General features: G+C 38.5%; 1 protein-coding gene across 2 annotated transcripts in view; it reads left to right on the forward strand.

Annotated features, from left to right (window-relative positions):
- The window catches only part of hcn4 (hyperpolarization activated cyclic nucleotide-gated potassium channel 4), a 76834-nt gene that overhangs the window by 9201 nt on the left and 52494 nt on the right, over nucleotides 1-15139 (forward strand). The window lies entirely within an intron of this gene.

The raw sequence follows: 15139 nt of genomic DNA on the forward strand, positions 1-15139 counted from the left end.
CAAGTGCCTTTTAATTATCTTGCGATTCAGAACCCAGAGGACACATCTGTTGGAAAGTCTTCTACATTTCCCTGGGGGAGATAGAAAAGTAGATGTGCACATTAGAACTTTTTTTTTTTTTTGCACTAAAGGCTCTATTAATCCCCCCTTTTTCCTTTAGAACCATGTTGCCAACACTATCAGAGAGGGGGGTCGGCTGTCCTGCAGTTTCTGTCAATCAGTTAAATCCCTTTGCAACAACAGTCAGGCAAATCCTTCCATCCCCTCTGCAAAGTCCACTTTTTTCAACAGCCTTTTATTCCTCCCACACATCCAGTTCTGTTTCCCAGAAGACACTTACCTAGACAGTGGCAAAAATAAATCCTCTGAAAAGATATCTTACAATTTTGCTTCTGTTTTTTTTTTACAGAGCATATATTAAAGAAAAGTAGAGCAGATCTAGTCACCAATGTGCACATTAGGGCTGTGATATAGTTAAAGGGAAGTAACTTTTTGACAAAATGTTTACTAAAGGAAAATGTCCATTGTGTTTTTGAAGGTGTTTATGTTACATATTAATTTAAAGGTTCAGTGTGTAAGATTTAGGGGCTGTATTTATAGAATATGGCAGAAGTTAGACTATTTTTTCATTTGAGTATAATCACCTGTTATTAGAGTCCGCATGTTTTCATTACCTGAGAATGAGGGTATTTTGTTTTTTGTCGCCACTGTAGTTTCTCCACGTTAACTCCCGAAACCCCACCGGGCACGTCTCTGTCACGTCACAGCCGTGACACTGTTTTGGTCCATGCTCTACTTTTCAGAGAAGAGTGTTTGGCAAGCAGGATTTATTTGGTTGCCAGCCATTAAATCCCACACAATGGACCTTTTAACCAGTTTGATATTTGAATTCTGTTGCTAAAGTAAGTGATGGCATTTTTATTATGCACCGTTAGTCCAAAGAGAAAAAATGTTTTTGTACAGCTTCACACAATATTCACATAACTCAAAAGATCAAATTGATAGGGACAAGCTTAGTGTATTTGGGAGATGAGATGGTATCTGTGCTACCTGTACTTAGATTGGCCTTTTATATTGTAGGAAATGTGGGGGAAATAAATCCCATAGTTATTATTCCCTTGATGATTTTTTTAGATATTTAAATACTACACAGACAACTTAGCTTTACAGTCCTTATCAAGCATTAGCAGTCATGAACAGCTGCAGGCCTTTGGTTGAAGGGACTCACTCACCACAGTGTGCGCAAGTGTACCTGTGCGTCTGTGTGCATTGTGTTTGCAAGCGTATGGGATCAGATTAAATAACAGCATTCTCTATTTCACTCAGGTTGATTACGGTTGATTTGAGAGTATGTTTTGCTATTGATTTGTTTGGGTCTCGTGGGGCCTCTAGCTTTCCATCGGTGGATTTATTGAAAAATGAGATGGAGAAACATACACAGCTGCAGGAAGGGTGATTCCCCTTCTCGTGGCAGTGGCAGGAGACATAGCTTGGGTGAGAGTTACACAAAGGTCAAGGTGAGGTGCTGGAGATGCAACAGAGGAATGTAAAGCCTACTTTAAAACGTTTTGACAGCTTTTGATTGTAGTAAGCCTTAATGCAGATGGGTTCAAGATCCATATGAGATCAAAATCTTTTAAATAAAAGATGTATCAATAGAGTTCAGAGCGTAGAGTGTTAGTATATGTCTTCAAGGACCATGTCTTTGTGTCTTACAGTGCTAATCCGCATGCGAAGGTGGGAGAAAAAAAAACATTTTGAAACTACATAGGATGAATGACACTCTATTCCTTTCGGTCTTCATTAAATAATTCCTCCTTTAATTCAGTGAGGGTAAAACATGGGGATTACAGATGGTTCTGGCTGGGCCTGAAAGTGGGGTAATCAAAATAGACTGCTGTGCTCATCCACGAATATTAGGAGCCAGGAGATTATTACAACACAATTTATTTAATGGAAGGAGCCCAGGGAGGATGTGCGTGGTCAGTGGGTGGAAGGTTGCCTATCATAGTGGCAGAATGATTGAATGGTGCCGTGTGACCTCGCCAGGCATTGTAGATGTGTAAAATCAGTACATTGTGATCACAACTGTAAAACAAAGGCCTTTCTTTTTGCATGTGTGTTTATTCTCCTCTCCTCATATGTCTATGAGGCAGTGAGTTTAACCCCGGAAGAGTGATGGTAATCTCAAAGTGAGATTATATTGATTGATTGGACATCATATACATTGTGAAAATGGGAAAGCCTGTTGGGAGCATTTTCAGTTAAGTGCCGCATGTCACCCAGCTGGAAGTGCTTGATGTATTTTGGTCACCTGACAAATGTAACATTGTCCTTTCCATTCCACCATCCTCTGCACAGCAACATCAATTTGTAATCTCTCCAGGTGTAAACAGAAGCTTTCTCGAGATTTTCCTCTTTTAACACATTTCATTGTCAAATTTATTTTTCGTGATGCTGGACAAATGTGATTATTGTGCTACTGACCAGAGGTAAATACGTCAGATTCACTTATCTCAACATTGATGGAGAAACTGTGTATTTGTTACCAAATTATTAGCTCATAGTCAAGTCACGTTTGAAGTGCTTTGTGTGTGTGACATTAGAGTGACCAAGACCTCTGTATTCGTTTTGACACTTCTGCTCCTGCCTCTGCAAGACCTCTGTATTCGTTTTGACACTTCTGCTCCTGCCTCTGCTACAGCATTATTAGCACCACTTCCTGTTTCAGAAAAGAGAGGAGTGCAATATATATATATATATATATATATATATAGCCATTCAATGACCTGACATATATCCTTTGCTGATTTCCTTATTTGACCCATGCAGGGGGTAAGAAGCGGAGGAAACAAGGTACAGGACTTGACTGTGTAAAAGGGGTCACCTGATTGAACTTTGTGTTGAGAAACACTGAATTTGATAGTGATGCCTTACTGTATTCTTGTTTTGTTTATTTTGTTTTACTCATGGTACAGTGACAACTACTTCCCATGCAAAAAGTGGCTCTGGTTATAAATCCTATTTGACAAATTTAGATTTAGTTTCAATCTGACATTTGACATGTAATCAGTAGTGGTCGAAAAAGCAATCAACATCAGCACAGATTATGTAGGTGTGTAATCTTCCAATGATATCCAAAAGGGAATTCTTTACTCTGATAACGCAGAAAGCTGCAGTGATTAATATTGCTTTTGCATGAGTGATGACTCATGACTGAATAACTTGGTTGCCAACAATCAAGAAAGCATCACACACTGCATTTTATGGGAATTGTCAGCATGGTGGGAATGAATAATGAAGCCAAGGTTAAAATACCTGCTGCTATTGATCCTCTCTGATGTCTTCCATTCAGTGCCCAGGCACGCTGTTCACACACAGACCTGGGCGGAATACTGTTTTCATCCACTTTTATTCTGTTTGCTCTTGCCTAGTTAGGAGCCAGATGGAGGGATTTGCTATTTATAAGAATGCTATGAAGGTCCAAAACACAAACACTCACATTAAAAGGCATCAAAATACCCCAATATTTTTGACCTGACACACAAAATTGTCTGATATAATAAAGCATGTCCTTTTTTTTTTTACCCCACGCAGATTAAAGTAGAATCAAATATTAATTGTGACTATACTATATTCTGACCGATTCATCCTTCAGCTGGAGAAAAGTGGTGTGCTGAGAGAGTGCGTGGAATTTTATTGCCACCTTCGCCCCCCAAAAATTACCCAATGTTTAATGGATAGTCTGTATAGTACAGTAACCAAATCACACCATCCCTTGTGTTGACCACCGCATGCACACTGCAGCCCCAGCCTGTTCATTCCTCCTCACACAGATTCTGCTATATCTAGTACAGGTTGACCTTTTCAGCCCTGCCTGTGTCCCAGGTGGATTCTCACACCCCATGTCTCTCTGAAATTGGATTGCTTTTTTCCTATCAGCCTAGATAGGAAATGGCCAAGATGTCAAACTGGCACTGATATGCTGCTCCAGGGGGTGGACACGATATAAGAAACACCATATTAAAAAGCACTTTAAATTTAATGCAAGTGACTCACCATTACAAAGACGAAGTTCAGAGACAATTAGTAGAATGTGCCAGAATAATCGGTTCCACCTGCAGGTGGCTAAAATGGACGACCATGTGTCGTCTAACAGTGACAGTTACTTACATTTCATTCCTTTACTTTGTGACCTTTTGACTATCGAGTAATAGTCTGTAAAAGTCTAGAAATGGCTTAAATGAATGTTTTGGGGTTTTGGTGCAACTTTTACAAAGGCTTATCATGTGCTGGGGCTGTTTATTAATTCAGTATTAACATTTATGGGCCTTTGTGGGAACCATATCATGATAATAAGATCTTTTTCTTTTTTTACAATAAAAATCTATCAAATTCAAAGCCAACTTTAGTTCAAAACAAATATTGATCTGATATTATACAGTCAAAGAAAGTTCATTGCTTTGAATATTTAACAAAACCTGTCCACCTATGTTACTCTTATATACTCTGTATCTGTAGCTTTCAACTGCATTTCATGGTCTTCATCTGCAAACTTAGTTTGCTTAGTGTTAAAAAAGTAGTTACCAATGGTTAATTTAACTGAACCCAGCTTCACGACAGCTGATGAAGACCAGGAGATTCGGTTGAAATCTCAGAAGAAAATATAGTAAGTGTACCTTGAGTTAAAATTATTTTGTAAATGATTTTTGTAATTTGTCCCAAGGCCAATAATGTCATCCCCAGATCAGTTTGATTATTGTACTTGTGATTTGTGTCATATTACTACTGTATATTACTAATTAGGGGGGAAATCCTTTCGGTGTTGTCATGTTGATTTGAATCATATTGCTCAGCCCTGTGTGTTATGCATAGGTCCTACTAGTTAACTAATTTCATTTGCTTGTCTAATTTGTAAGGTATAACACATGGAAGTAAGGCAATGACACAATACAGTACATTTTAATGGAACTAAGGTGCAATAGTGAGAGATGTACATACAGTATCTTGTAATGATCCTTCACACAATGTGGCCATAATCCACCTGTGACTGCCATTTGTCCATTGCTAATATCACTCTTTACAGAGATCTGTGCAGTACAGACATGGCAGGAGGATGGCATTTTCTAAGAAGACCTCTCCATGTTTTACCCTGTAAGAATGTAGAAGGCTGAAGCGCTTTGGAAACAGTGGGGTTTCCACTAAGAGAGGACCAGAGTCTAGTGTGGTGAATAAAGAACTCTGTGTGTGGCTGGCGTGATACACAAGAAATACTTCCCTGGATCAATGTGTTTGGCCTGGCTGTGCCACATGCTGAGTGTCTAGAAGACTTAGACAAATGGCTGGATTATGAGACATGGAGTGGTGAAAGACAGATTGTCCCCTCTCCTCTGCTATGGAGGATGGGGGTGGGGGGACTCCTGATTTATCTTCACCATCTCCATAGTTGATAGCATGTCCTATTTTTACCTATGGCAGTTTTGGTTGTACAAAGTTGCTGATGTTTGATTGAATAAGGAGGCAGCAGCAAAGTTGTGGATAAATCCAATCCCTGACCCTGTTTAGCATGTACAATGGAGAAATTATGGAGCTAACGAATAACACGATAAATCCTCCCCTGTTTGCTTTAACAGTCAGATAAGCCTCCATTTTTGCTTACTCACGCAGACTAGCAAAAATCAGATAAACTGCATCTTCTCTGATTTATTTTCATTTCATGCTCTGAGTGTCTTAGTAAGGGTTTTCCATCAGCTTTTAAGCTGTATTAATTTTGTTTTTACATACGGTGCCTCTGCTCTTGTATAATGTTTAAAACAACTGGGCAGAAAGAAAAGTTATGACCCCTATGTCTAGAGGACCAAACTGACTTAGATTTCTCCTCATACACTCCCTCTCTTGGATGTCTCTGCATTTTAGTCTTATTGTGTTGTATGGAGTCTCAGTTTCTCTCACAGTTTTCATATTTTCTCTCCCGTCATTTTCTCCTTTCTTGCCCCCTTCTCTCTTTGTCACCCTTTGACCTCAGATCACCGTTTTCCGAGATGGATAGAAAAGGCTTTCATTGTGGCTGCTCCATTTGCTGATTGCAGCACCTGAAGTGGTGAAGATAATGGTCCAGTACTGGTGCAGCCCAGAACAAGGGCATGAGGTGATGGTGTACAGCGTGACCAGCTCCTGGTATTATAGGCAGTGCATTATCATAGCACTTCATCTATGTAAAGCCCATTAGGGGTTGTGTTCAGTTGCGTTTCCTCTGCCACTTTCTGTGACCAACAGGGGACCCCTTTCACAAGACCTGAAGGACTTTGTGGATGATAACAAGACACCCTGATAAAACACAGATGCAATTAGTAACAGGATGATAGGTCCAGAAGGCTTTAGTTCATATACTTCATATACAGAGTTTTTTGTCTTCTCCATGTCTTCTACTGTACAGCCCTGCCGTTCACCATCTCTTTTCCCCATAGAGGGCATATTTATTTGCTGACTGACCCATGTACAGTTTTTGTTCCTATGAGTAGATAGGTAGCAGATTGCGCTCTGGGAAAATGTGAAGGACTCTACAGGGCCACAGAGACAAGGACAGAGATACTGAGAAGCCACTAGTGGCGCCAGGCAGAGCCTCTCCAGAAACAGACCCAAGAAAAAAAAAATCCTACTTGTATGAGAAGGGGACGGGAAACACAGACCTGGCTACTTCAGAGCATTCTTCTCAATAGACTCCCTGATTACATCCGGTCAGTTTGCAAAGTGGCTTTGGTGATTTCATGATTTAGCCAGAGCTCTTAAGTGCACACTTCTGAGCTATTCAAACATCAGAGCAAAGTTTAGGCTGGACTTATTTCAATGAGTGGATCTGGGGCATATTCTTGAGTGTCTGGGCCTGACGTTGCAGCATTCAGAGAGTTTCACTGAAACGGTTAGCCTGGTTCTGGACTTCTGAATTGCTGTCCGCATCTCTGATTTTGAATAAAGAAGTGAAACCATAGATTTAATAATTATTAGTGAATGGTTTAGATTCCCTCCCTCAATCCAAGAATAATGAATGATCATTAAAGGAATGTGCTGTGTTTTGTAAATACAAATCAATCGACTGAGAGGCAGCAATGTTATGTCTGTATGCTTTAGATCATTTCAATGCAATGCCAGCTGTATAGTGACTGTGTACACATTTTGGAATTATATTATGAGAAATGTAATGCACTTAACACTAAATGTCACTGAAATTACAGACAAACAGTGGTGAGGACAGACAGAGGGAGGTTTTTCCATGTGAAATCTACTCACAGATGTAACCTGTTAACAGGCTACATGGAAAAAAAAAACTGCATCCTGCTTGTCAGTTGATCATAACATATAAATCCTAAAAAATATCAATATAGGCTGCTTTATACTCTGAGTACTACTGATAAGTGTTACTGTATGATTCAAAAGACCTGTCGATCCATTTCAGAATGATGACAAGCTCCGCTCTTGTGTTCAGTTTATTCTTTTACATTTGTCAGGGCTTACCTTTAAGGGGTCAGACCTCTATCTGCAGCAGATTTGACATTGTCTTTAGCATTGTCTTTCTCTTGGCTGTGTTGAATAACAGTCCTAGACAGAGCTTTAGAGGTGAATGAAAAATCATACGCTCTACCCTTACCTTGATGTCCAACTATAGAACTACTTGTAATCTTATTTATGGTGTTAGGTAAGGTTGACTCCTTTCAGCTGATTTTGCTTCTCCTCTCCCCTCTGTAGGTATTTAGTAAATCCCTCTGTTTTCTCGTAGCCTAAGGTTGGGGAGATTTGCCTCTCCCTTTCATGAAATCTTCTTAGTGTACGTTTGATAGAACACTGTGCTTCACCTAAATATAGCTACCAGCGACTGCACAGCCCTAGTGTCAGTCTGCCTGCTGGCTGTGCTCAGCAAAGACAGTGTCGTTGTGACAATTCATTGGAGCCAGTGACAACAGAAATGGGATTAACTCTTTTAACCTGATTTTTTCCCCCTTTTTTTCTTCTAGCCAGATGTTAAAGGAGACCTCAGTGAATACCCTAAATGTATGTGAAAGAGAGAATTCAGAAATACAGAGGTTTGGGGTATTTTACTGTGTTTCCCACTTTCTTAGAGTCAGAGACTAGAAAATGCCTTTGGACAGACCTTTTTTAATTACTTCATATAGTCTGAAGTTTTGTCAAACAGCAACATTAGTCTCTATTGCCTCAATTGTTGAGTGTCTATGGGATCAAACCTAATCCCAAGCCCAATCCCATAAACATCCAGGAATTGAGCCAAACTAACTGAGGGTGAGGTGGAACATCTTTTTAAACTTTGTCCTCATTCATTCATTCAAAAATTATTATTATCTGAAAAATAATTATTACTTTTTGACATTTTTAGCACTTTTCTAATTCGCACGAACAGTAAAATAGTAAAATAAAGTAATAATCTGGCTTTAAAGTTATGCACACATTTTAAATGAAATTATAGAACATTAGTTTAGAGTAGCCTATTAAATATCATGGCAAAATATATAAATGCAGACACTTCATACATAGATTTAGATCCTATGCCCTTAAACCATAGTTAAGCAATGTGTTGTTTCTACAATGGAGGCCGATAAGCATGTTACGTGGGTGTACAAGTTATTTTCAGACAAATTAGATTTCAACAGGACTGGCAAAGACTAGTAAAGTGGAAGTGGGACAACATGGTTTTACCCCCATGAAAAAGGTCGGAGCAGAGAGTTAGGCTTTGACACTGGACACCTTGGCTCATGTCCTGTCCGCTACCAACAGTCAAGGTTTGTTTCTTAAAGATGACATTGACATCATGTGGGTCATTATTTAGTGGCCTTGAAAAGCATGGCTTGGAGTGTTGGAGTGTTCTTGTTTTGTAGTTCAGGTATGACAACTGGTTGGTTCCAGTGGAATAACATACTGTGATATTGTCCAAATGGGGTCAAATCATATGATTCACCTTAAATATTGTTTCTTTGTCATGGCCTTTGGTGTTGCTGGTGTATCAATATCTCTACTTCAAGACCATCAAGTTACCATACTCAACGCTGATCAGCTCCACAAATAAATAGAAAACCAGAAAGAAACAAAAATCATTTTTTACTCTGAGAGTAAAAGTTGGTATAGGTGGTCCAAAATGAACAATGTGATATTGTGATAATTTTGATATTTAACAAAATATGAGCCAGAATACTTTTGTTATATGCTTATACTGAGTCAGTACTTCTGAGCAGGACTTGTGATTACACAACCAAATCTTCAGAGAGAAAATGGGAGCACACACACACACACACACACACACACAAACACATGCACACACACACACATCTACGTACACACAAATGAATTATTCAAAAGAGAAACTGCTTTTTCATGCAAAAACAAAATTTCAATCATTTAATCAGCTCAAATCACATTTACAGTGCTCAAAATGTTGTCTGGTGCCCTTGTGAAAGTGTAGTCTGGTAGCACCCACTGTTCTTCTGCTGTTCCCATTCAGTCAGTGTGGCGCAGAATAAAGGGAGGCACTGTTAAATGCTTGTCTGCCACACTTGTACCTGACATGACAGATGTTCTGCTTGCATGCTATGCCATCACTCTCTCAGCATGGTATCCAAAAGATAGACATCAGGGGAGGTACAAACAAGTGCACACACATATTCATGCACAAAAACAAACATATACACCATGTATGTGCAGGAACACATGCAGTATACTCTATTGTCTACTCTGTCCCGCCTCAATTTAAATATAGGTTACTCTGAAAAGAATGTGTGTCTAACTCAGGTTGTTTGTGGTGGCTCTCACAAAGCCTTTCAGGTAGCCTGGCTGGCAGGGTGAGGAGAATGAGAGAGGCTTGTTGTGTAGTCGGATGCACTCTCAGGGTGATAACATGTTCTTGCTGTCCCTGGTCACCCCACCAGAGAGCAGATTGGGCTGTGGCTCTGTCCCCACAGACAGCAAAATGTCAGGGTTCCCTTCATCATCACGGTAACAAGTTATGTTAGGTGTGAGCTATTCTGCTGTTTCTTTTCCTCCATGTTTTCAATGTGTGTCTGCTTTGCTGGGCCTCGGTTTTAAGTTTGTTTCACATACATCATGGAAACCTACTGCCATGTTAGTTTTGACTTTCACTTCAGATCATGTAGACACTCCCTGATGATCTTTTCCAGAGATGTTATTATATCTTATTTTTGTGCAAGCCAAATGACTGCAATAAAGGCAATAAAGCCATCAGCAGTATACGTAATTCTTTTTTCTAATTATACATCATACATAAAACAAGTATTAAAAGCTGTCATAGTGTTAATATACATAAACTGGACTTCCATGTGCCATCTCCCACTGAAGTTGTGACTAGAATAGCATCACAAGGGATGTCAACTATCTAACTATATAATTGACTATAGAGAATATCAAGTTTATATTACCACTGCTAGGGCGCTGCATTTTCCTGGTGCACAGTGTGAGTCTGATTTGGGATGCACGCAGATATGGGATTGTTTAATGCCTTTGAAATGTCCGCCTAACATCCCGCACTCACCCAACTGTATTTATAGAACAATGTTCTTCTATGTCAGGGTCCAAGTGCATAATAAAACACAGTAAATGGATCCCTGCTATGTTTAGGTGCCCTGACCTCCATTAGGGGCCAACCGCAAGAGTGAAAAGGAAGAATCATGACCATTTACTCTACACATGCATGCACACACACACACACACACACACACACACACACACACACACACACACACACACACACACACACACACACACACACATTAACACATGCATGTAAAACCACAGTCTACACAGCACTACAGAGCAATTCCTATACAGCTCTTTGAAAATGTATTCAAGGAACTGTCAATTAGTTGACTGAAAATAATCCAGTAGTAGCCTACCATGAAAAAATACCACAACCTGATTTGTTTTTCTCTTCTTTCCTGTTGAAGCATGTGTTGCATTTCCCTTCACATTTAGAAAGATGCATGTTCACAATGAGCGTACAGCAGCTGCTGTTAATCTCACCAATCCCCAAACTCCAGTGACGTGTAGTGAATCTGACTCAAACAGGTGGCAGCAGTAGCTCTGTTCTGCCAGAGTGACGTCCAGAGGTCTGAAACAGCATCCCGTCTTGTTATTCCTGTTGAGGAGCTCTCCTCTGGCACTACATTTTAATTTATTTTACTTTGTTTCCTCTCTCTGTCATTCATACGTCATCATCTAATTGCTGGCTAAGATTTGTAAGGTTTGATACATCAGCTCTGCTTTGTGTCTACTGCTAATCAGCAAACGTTACCATGCTAAGATGGTGAACATGGTAAACTGATCTGCTTCACTTGAGCTTGTTAGCATGCTGATATTCGCATTTGGCTCAAAACATCACTAGAAGCCTTACCACACTTGTCAGCATGACTAGACATTTCCCAGAGAATTTTTTGCTATTGAAATCAAGTGTCATGGTAATAAAGTATAATAAAAATAGCAATAAGGCATCCTGTTAATCAATAATCATACAATAAAAATAGGCATTAATGTATATGACCTAATTTGCATTGCCTTATCAATCAATGCAAGGTCATTGAAAGGCTAAAGGGAGAAGCTAAATGACTAAGCAAATCGAATAGCTGAGGGAAACACAACAGGGAAATGTGAATGTAAATGGTAAAGGAAAATGCCCTTTTAAATATCTAATTAAAATCTGTATTCATTATTCAATTTGTGAATCCAGTTATTTATTTCTCCTTTAAACTGCATTTTCAATTTTCAATTCCATTATATATTTATGAATTCATTAACATGCTTCTAAACTATAAACTTATTAACAGTTCAATCTTGTTTTTTAAGTCTTTTTTTAATCTGAACTATTTATGATATACTAATATTTTATTTGTAAATTCTTTTTATAATTCCTCCTTTGTGCCCATTGAAATATCTAATAATTAATTAGTCTTTATAATCATTTAGTCTGTTTATTTATTCTGTATAATAATTCATTTGTAAATTAATTTACTCCGACTATTTTTATTATACAATTAGTTATGAATTAACTCAATTCTTTATTATTGTTTTTGTGATACCTATTGGCCTCTATGGAAAAAGCTCTCACAGGCCTGTAATAATCCTGCCTGTCTACCTGCATGTACTCTACCCATGTACTCATTATGCATGAAAATGTATTTTAGGGAAGTGGCTTTGAAAGGACCTGAGTATCCAAACTGTTTTCTCCAATTTTACCGACCCCAGTTTTAACACATGAATAACCTAACTCAGGGAAGTTTAAAGTGTCTTTAAACTAATTTTCACTTTAGTGAACTACATGAAGGTTTGCCTGGAAGAATGTAAACACACATTTTATTCTTCAGGGAAAAGGTTGCTATTTGTGATAGTATAAGTTGAAATAAAAGAAGCTACAGAAATGCAAAAACTCTGAGATTGTCCTTAAATGTGAAAAAAAGGGTTTTATGTATTTGCTGGTAGATTCTGTAAAGTGCTGGGAACACAGTTGCATCCTATTAATAAACCATGCAGCTAAAAATGCAAAAGCTATTAAACGTTTGTAATGTTAGGGAACATGGCGATATGAAGAACAAATGTCATTACCTATGTTTGAGTTTCTTCCTTTGAAGTTTTTCTTGTCCTCTTGGGCTTTCAGTCTTAACATTAGCAAACACAGTGGTGGCAAGGTCTGTCTAAATATAACTCCACTTGACAACAAGCTGGAACAGTAGATACCCTTTTACTTTGAAGAATTCCAATTACTGTCACTGTTTCCTCTGTTGCTGTGTGTGTGTCTGTGTGTGTCTGTGTCTGTGTGTGTGTGTGTGTGTGTGTGTCTGTGTGTGTGTGTCTGTGTGTGTGTGTGCAATAGCCTGAAGCTGAGATGTGTGTCTGTGTATACTGTATATTTATGTATGCATGTGTAAGTGTGAGATGCTCTTGTAAACTATAATCCGAGCACATTACAACTCAAGTGTCTTCTACAAAGCGGACACTATTTAGTTTGCAGTATTTTACAGTAGTAATTTATTGAAAGTGATGTAAAGTCTGTCCATGTGTTAGATGCAATGAGACTGGTCTCCAAACGACAGTAACAAGTAAAAGACTTGTTGTCCATCACTGATGTCCTTTGTTTTGCCTCCATAATGCACCAGTAATGCAGTTTAGTCATGCTCACAGAAAGAAAAACAAAATAGAACATTGCTAGCAAAAAACCTAAGCATTAGCTGTGAAATCGGCACCATTTCAAAGATAAAGTTTTTTTTTATATAGCAATGTGTAGTATCATTGATTGTAGTAACATCAATGGGGATATCAAGGTATCATGGAAACACGGCTTTAAATCAATTTTAGATCAAATTACCGTATTTTCCAGACTATAGAGCGCACCTGAATATAAACCGCACCCACTAAGTAAAAAACTATATATGACTATAAGCCAGTTTGAGAAATTAGATATTTACCGGATACACAGAAAGATTTTGTACCGTAAATGTTTTTTTATATACCTGAACTGATGCAGTAAAAGTGCTCACCATGGATTCAATAATGCCAAGCTTACGTGCAGCAGCTCTATTTCCTTCCTGGATAGCCAGATTGATGGCCTTCAACTTAAAAAGCTGCATCATATGAACTTCTTCTTGTGCCTTCCATGATGAGGGGGAGAGGGTGTGGAAATAATTCCCTGTTAATAATTCGTTGTGTGTGTTGTGTTGCATGTGCTACATAAAAACTAGCGTGTTCTTCTTTGCACTGACTTCCCCTGTCTGTCTCGTTTTTGCACTTCCTATTAGAGCGCCCCGTGGCAGCTGAAGAAAAATCCATAGAAAAGCCACATCTTTGTATAAGCCGCATGGTTCAAAGCGTGGGAAAAAAGTAGCGGCTTATAGTCCAGAAAATACGGTAATCAATAAAATCATAAAGTGTACATCATCTAAAAAACAAATATGTGGCAAGTGGTTTTTATCCATATGTTTTGCAGTGTGAGGTAGCTCGTATGTGCCAAATTGTACATTTTTACTCAACTTGACTTGGAGCAGAGGTCTTTATTTACTTAGTAATTTACTTCAACACACTGTGAATCAAGCATGAAATCTATAGACGTCAGCTGTAATAAGGAAGTCAAAGAGCAGTAATTACTTTCTGCAGTCTAACTGGCTTGCACTGAAATGCATCTCATACCCTGGTTATGTATGTAGTATTCCTTCCTCCTTGTTTATTATGGCCTTGGTCTTGGTAAATTGGTTTTTCACAGACAGATCTTTGTTAAAGGTGGGTGGGTAAATCATCTAAGCTCACTGGGATAGTACACAATGCAGTACCCTCTCATGGTGCAATCTGTAGAGTATCCAGGATATATCACCCTTAACACAAAAGAGCCAATCTGGATTCAATTACCAAGCCAGTTGAGAGTGCCATTTATATCCAAACTCTCAGGGTTGGAAGATGGACGAGGTCACAGTACAGATTGTAATTAACAGTTAACCCTCATTGACCTTTGAGTTGTGATTTACAGTATAAACACAAATAGCTTTCATGTCAAGCTGCTGGCATGGTGGAGAGGTTACATATCTATAGGTTATACTATCATTACACCCTGTGTGTATAAGCTTGCTTTCACTGTACATGCACAACTCTCAAAGGTTAAACCAGGCTTGTGATAAAACATAGTGAGTCACTTCACTGGTGGCTCGTGCAGAGAAACAACATATCAGTCAGTAAATGTGTGGCTGGACAGATTATTTATTTATTTTTATTTATTTTATTTTCAATATGTATTCATAAAATAATATATAACCAGTGAACAAAAACAAATAATCAGGCATGTATACAATACAGGACCCTGATAATGAATAGAGGTGCGAATCTTTACTGGTCTCAAGTTATGTTAATTTTTATTCACCTGTCAACAAATCGAGATGCATCTCACTGTCATATTTTACTGCCCATGGTTACTTATCCCATCAATTGTATGTGTATGTATGTTTGAGCAACATAAAAAACAGAGTCAAATTCCTGGTATGTGTACATATACCTGATCACTAAAAGTGATTCTTATTCTAAGAGTGTAAGTTATAGAAAATGCATTACCATTTTCAATTAGTTTCATGACTACGATAGATGTAGTTTA

The sequence above is a fragment of the Larimichthys crocea genome, chromosome VIII (genome assembly GCF_000972845.2).
Source record: "Larimichthys crocea isolate SSNF chromosome VIII, L_crocea_2.0, whole genome shotgun sequence".
In the NCBI taxonomy this organism is placed as follows: Eukaryota; Metazoa; Chordata; class Actinopteri; family Sciaenidae; genus Larimichthys; species Larimichthys crocea.